At 43.5% G+C, this 6568-nt stretch overlaps 1 protein-coding gene across 3 annotated transcripts in view; it reads right to left on the bottom strand.

The window, feature by feature from the left end:
* Nucleotides 1–4158, bottom strand: part of RBM25 (RNA binding motif protein 25) — a 32891-nt gene extending 28733 nt beyond the window's left edge. For 2 of the 3 annotated variants that reach the window (XM_077180252.1, XM_054635965.2), the window contains exon 1: nucleotides 4026–4158. The gene's annotated coding sequence lies outside the window, so the exon portion shown is untranslated. Of the gene's footprint in view, nucleotides 1–3648; nucleotides 3772–4025 lie in introns of those variants that run through there. The other variant, XM_054635966.2, reaches the window with a different exon arrangement.
* Between the last annotated feature and the right edge of the window lie 2410 nt (nucleotides 4159–6568).

Raw genomic sequence — 6568 nt, forward strand, 5'->3', positions numbered from 1 at the left:
CCCACCCCCCATAGCTGTACCATTATTTTCACAGCAGCTAGAAAGCTGCTCTCTTACTGACTTAATTCTTACATGGGCCAATCCTAGCAACTCTGCTGCCTGTGGCATTTAAGATCAAAACTAGAATTAAGGAAAGCCTGGGTCTTCTTCTCACTACTCTGTGTAACTGCTAATGTGAAAGCAGCAGAGAGGACAGCTTAATTCTGTTTCCGTTATGAAAGCTGTGAGGACCGAGATACCAGGAGTGAAACTGCTCACTGGAGAAGTGAGAGATCTGGACGAGGGAGGAAGATGCATCCAAGATACCACAATCAAAGGAACTGCACAACACATCCTTTTCTGTCAGGAGCTAGAGAACACACCAAAAACATAGATTGTCTTTCAACAGTCAGAGTGGCTCTGCATTAAATTTCTAAGCAACTACAAATCAAAGGTATGAAAATTTAGGAGATGCTAAGCTGGATCTATGTAGAATACACTTGCACACATCTCAGGGACAGCATCTTGAACCTCTCTGCAGACTGTCCTCCTACCCTGCCAGTACAGTTCAGTGATCAATTTCTGATACATTTACTGTGATCTCAGGAATGTACACGGTGATCTTCCAACTTCCCCAATTTATTCAAATGTCTAAGTAAGAAACTAAACAGTCCTGACGTATTTTTAAAACCTCAGCTAACTTTAGGAAGTATTGCCTCTAGTGAAACTGAATGTAAGCAGCATTCTTGACAGCTGCAGTTTAACTAGCAGCTCTCTAAGCAAGAGTTTAACTTGTATGAGTGGTACAGTGGTCACAAAAATACAGGAGAAAGAAAAGCAGTGGTCAATTGGCCTGATACCACTCAAAAGACTGAAATAACATCTTTACCTCCCAAAATGATGGATTCATGTCAGGTCTCAGACTCAAAGTGCAGTCAGTTTAGGCTGTGTATGTGCCAGCAAGCAATACAATAGGAACCAATCTGTTAAACAAAACTAATGGAAGTTTAGACCCTCATGTCTACACTACATGTTTTGGGGAGGCCCACCCCACTAAAACAAATGCCAGTTTGTAGGTATGAGTGCATTTTGAATATATTTTCATCCAAAAGGAATCTAGCTTATGCACGAGAATAGCACAAACCAATACGAAATAAACTTCCTAAGTGATGATGACTGTGAGACTTCCTTCAAGAGCACACCCTTGATCCAAGTGAACACAGTAACATAGCTGAACACTTTATTAGCCTTGGGCCATTTCTCTAAGCTGCAGAATAATTATAAAATGGATGGCAAAACACCTAAGTTTACTCTATGCAGACCCAGCTCAAAAACAGCCTGAGCTACTAAGGCAAGTGCTACATAAACACAGCTATAATATTCCAGGTTCAACTTTGGCCCAGAAGGAATTCAGCTGCTTTCTACATTGCACTTCTGACTTAAGTCCTGGTAGAACCAAGCGACATGCAGAGCAATCTGCATCAATTTCCTGAAACTTGGAGAGAGTACAGGGATATATCCATAGGTTCTAAGGTTTGGTAAAATCCATTGAGACCGGTTAATCCTGTCATGGTGAGATCCCTGCTGGGATGGAGCTCTGTCCACTAGGAACATGCTGGCTCTAATTTACAACTGAGCAAATGCAGACACCTCACCTTAGGGCTGGAATCAAGTGTCTGAGTCCACACAGAACTCAATACTACTATAAAACAAGGGTCACCACCACCCAGACACTGCTGCCCTGTTCTTCCTTATCATCTCTGACTCCTAGAAGTCCCAGTAAGAGGGGACTGAGATTGTACTGGTCTGGCTGCACTGTTAGCACAGTAATTTCTTTTTAATCATAGTATTCTTTTAACCTTCTGTTTTAGTGATCCTATTTTTATAAAATAGGGGTGAAGAGATATGCCATAAGCAGAACGTAAACTCAGTAAAAATTTCTGGTAATGAACATATTTTAAATTAACAATTCCATCATCTAGTCAGGGCAGTGTCGTAATTCTACCAGTGTTACAGGATTTATATTAGTATCTCTGTTTACACATCAGAAACTTTATGTGTAAAAGTTTTATTTATTTAGAAACTTGCAAAAACATCTTAACCAATTTCAAAGCACTGAAGTTCCCCATGAACCAACCAGTTGCAATACTTACTACTGCTACACCAAACAAAGTGAAAACTGACTGCAAAATCCCTCAAGTCTTAATACACAAACAAACTTCATGTGTCTTAGGAATTCATACATGAGGTGTCATAGCAACAGTGACAGTATGACTGTTATAGTTTGATTTAATTTTATCTGATTTTAACTTCCTTTCAATATTTTCCCAAAACACTTCTTCTGCACCACAAAAAGTCTGTACCCTTAGTCTAGAATAAGTTGCACAAAAAAGCTGTGCAGGCTGAAGAAAACATACACAACAAACCTGTGTGTTAAAGTCTGTTCTATCACACAGGTTTGTGTGCTGATCTCCACACAATGGGTGAATATTTAAGCCATTCCATTATAAAATCAACCTCGTAGTTTGTTACCCAACAAAGGTGCTGTTTATATTATTACTTGTCATCAAAAAATCTCCCTAAAAGAAAAATCTTCTATTCCAAGCCAACTGGTTTCCTCAGTGAAAATGACCACTTTCTCAGACCCCTACAGTTTTCTCCAAAATGGTCTGCAAGCAAAGCAAGATTTAAATGTTAAACACAACAGACATGGGGAGAGATAAAATATATTATAGATTTCCTAGGCTAAGAACAAAAATACTAGTATTTGCTCTAACTTGTTTTTCAGAGGTGATCTAGAAAGAGTTTAGTAATTGCTGTGGAATAGCTGCATCCCACACTGTTATTATGAAGCAGCACAAAAAACAACACGTTTACCCCAACCAAAGCCTCAGTCCAAAAGCCCTTTAAGTAGGGGTCTATTAAGTATGTCATCAGAACTTTAAGATACTTGATTTAATTCCGAATTCTGTGCCTCTGCACCCATATAAAACCCTGGTTAGTGAAGTAAGTGACTTTCCATTCCAACTTGGCTATTGACTCTTCCCAAAACAGAAACATGGCTGTGGCATTACAATACTTACATGAATGAGCACTCAGAGGCAGAGAAACAAGCAAAACAAAGCACTCTGATCAATGCCACTCCTTCACGGGGGAAGTAAGAAACTCTCCTATTCTTCCTTTTAATTCGTTCTGAACTCACTCCATAAATGCTGATGCAATACCTGAAGTAATGCTTTCCTGCCGCACACAAAAAAGGACTAAAATTCAGTTTGTGTGCATTTTAGTCTGAATGGGCTAAGAAATACAAAACTTTTGAGAGCTAGCTTTCTCTAAGGCCGTTAACGACCTAAAAAAAGAAACAACAAAACCATTAGTTGTGTTCAGGATATTCTCTGTGTTGAAACAAAAAACTCTCCTTCAAGCAGACAAAGGTCTTTTTCTTCAACGGAAAAAGAAGACATCATGAGAAAAACATGCCGTGTGCGCCTCACAACGGCTCCTGACACGGATGAATCACTCTTGATTATTTTACCTACAACCTGCTAACACGTGTTTTAAGATGACCACGCCAATCCACACTAAGGACAATAACTTCCTTGTCGCAATATACCGCGTTTCCTAGCGTGATCGGTTTCCCCGACGTGCAAAAGTAAAAATCCCACCCACAGTCCAAGGCGGCCGGGCCCGGGGAGCAGCGTCGGGCGCCAGCAAAGCTCCGCGCAGATCTTGGTGCCGGGCGTGCGACGGGCTCCCCTCGCCTCCCGCGGGGCCGCTCCCGAACCTCCGCCGGGGCCGGCGGAATGGAGTCCCAGGCGTCCCAGCGAGAGAGGAAGCGAACGGGCCTCGCGAGCACCGCCCCGAGGCCGCTCGCCCGTTCCACGCCCCGTCCAGGCCCGAGCCGCCTCCCCAGCGAGCGCCCGCCGCGGCCCAGAGGCCTCGGCCCGGTCCCGGCCGCGCCTCCGCCCAGCGGGCGGCCGAGGCGCCACTGCCGCGCGTCCTCCCTCCCTGCCTCCCTGTTTTCCCCGCAGCCCCTCAGTTCTCACCCCTCGGCTGCGGAGCGGGGCGGGGATGGCGCGGGGAAGGCGCTGGGCCGGCTGAGGCCCCGCTAGGCCGCGAACACACCGCGCCGAGCCGCTGCCGCCGCGCCGCGCGGGGTCATGTGACCCGCCTCTTCCGCCAGCGGCCCGGCGTGCACCGCGCCGTGCCACCACAGAGGCGGCTGTGCCAGAGCGCCCCCGCCCGCGCCCAGGCAGTACCGCGGCCGACCATAGAGCGGCGGCGGCGGCAGAAGGGCCGGGGCAGCAAGGGGCATGCGCGCTGCCGCCATCTTTGGTGCAGGGGCGGCGCGGGGTCGTGACCTGGCTCGGAGCTCCGCCGTGTCGAGGTCAAGTGCCGCCAGTCGGGGCTAGGGCGGGCTGGAGGCCCTGGAAAGCCCCTGGCAAGTGTCCGGCTGCGGGTGGCACGGAGCCTTGCCTGTCTGTGAGCCTTCATGGCCCTCTCAGCCAGGCACTCAGGCCAGGCTGAGCTGCGACCCGCCCGTGACGGTGGTCGGGACGGGCTGTACCGCAGGCAGAGAATCCTCTCCCACATTGTTTGGGATGCAGCCCAGCATACAACTGACTTTCATGGAAGGTTCCGTGTGCTGTAAAAAACCTAAGGATTTACACAGCAAATAGAGTGTGTCTTAGGCAGCTCTGTGCTCATCAGAAAGATGTCACTGTGCTGTTGGGCCTAGCCATGGTCGACAACTGGTAGTTTCTCTGACCTACTTTCAGCATTTAAACTACATTAAGAGACAATTTTCAACATGATATGCAAGACAGTAATTGCTGTAGTTACGCCACTGGTGGCAAGGAGTTGCAAGTGGAAAGAGGAAGTGACTATGAATGAGAGGAACGTGATCTTACCGATTATTACGAGGTAGACCACAAAACATGTGCATAAATCTGTTTAAAAAATGTTGGATTAGCTAAGGAAAAAAATGTGTTTTATTTTCCATTGTTTAAAGAAAAGTGTTCAAAAGACAAGAGTCCAATGACAAAATCTCCACCTGTAGAACAACTTCTTCAGTACAAAGCAGATTAAAACTATCTGGCTGATATCATACGTGCTACTGAACAGCCAACAACTGCGTTGGAACTAAGGTCCTGTTCATCACCTTGCTTTACCTGATGTGTAAGGTAAATATTTTAGCAATAAGAGATTTAAGAAATACTTCAAGTTTGAATGTAATTTTTTTCTCCCACCAGAAACAAAATTTTTACTTTCTGTTAATTACAGCTTATTCCAAAGAGGTGGCGTATCTCCCTCAAACTAACACATATTTAGTAACTACATTACTGACTACTGTTAATATTTAAAATAATTTATAAGCATACCTAAGAAAATCAAGGAAAAGAGAAAGTTTTCAGAAAATTTTCAGAATCTTCTCTGTGTTTTCTCACACAACAACAGCTCAGCTTAAAAAAGAAATGTGAATCCTAAACTGATTTGGTCTGCTGTAATAAGTTTTTATTTACAGGAAACATTGTAAAGGTTTTGCTTATGTAGAGGTTCATCTTTTTTTTAGCCAAAGAAATAGGCTATTTTGCATTTATTCTTCTTACACAAATCAACTGTAGCCTTCTGTATCTTTCTTAATCAAGGAAGAATAGCAGCAGAAGCATCCAGTAAATGTAGCTACTTTCCTATCTTTACTCTTTCTGCTATGGGATTTTAGAATTACCCACCCCTAGTGCCTGTATTATCTTCCTGCCTTTCAGTTATGCAACTGAGATCCCTTTTCCAGATACTGATCACAGTTCACATTCTTCAGTTCTCACTGCAACCTCCAGGATTTTGTGCTCAAGCCAGTCATGAAGATTGCAGTACATGGCTTTAATATTAAGATTAAAATTAAGAGGTGCTCTTTTTGTCTGCTAATTGTCTTGTATTTCAAGCATGAGAAATCATTCTAAAAATCTTAGGCAGCACCTCAGGGTACAGAGGTCACATTGTTTCTAGACTATGCATTCTAAACATTCTGTATGCGTATTTTCTTCCCTTCCTCATGTCCTTTAATTGCTCCCTCCATCACATTACCAGTTTAAATAGAGGCACTTAGAGGAAGATCCCTTAGATGTCAGCCTCACTGATCTCATTCCTTGGCTCCTCTGAATAGCATTGTGAGATTTAAAAGTTTCTACCTCATATATATTAGTTATATTTATTATTCAGGATTTTTTCGGTCTGAAGACATTTGGTTCACCAAAACTTTATTCTTACCTAGATGTCAGTCTATTTTGTCAATCTCTTAAATTATCTTTTATGCAAAATACCGAGTGAAAATACATTATTGTAACAGCATGAAACAGAACAGGGAAGAGAGTTACTGTGCCAGTCTTCAGTCATTCATCATCACTAAGCTGCATAAAAGAAATAAGTCATGTATATGCCTACACAAATATATATATATAGTACAATGTAGTATAACAGAAGTACTTCAGCAATACACTTTAATTCTGAGAGGGCCTCATTCACTCCTTGTGTTAGAAAATTCATTGATGCCTCATTTTTGTAGTAATTGGACCTGTTGACTCAGTTTTGT

Source organism: Agelaius phoeniceus, chromosome 6, assembly GCF_051311805.1.
Source record: "Agelaius phoeniceus isolate bAgePho1 chromosome 6, bAgePho1.hap1, whole genome shotgun sequence".
NCBI classification, from domain to species: domain Eukaryota; kingdom Metazoa; phylum Chordata; class Aves; order Passeriformes; family Icteridae; genus Agelaius; species Agelaius phoeniceus.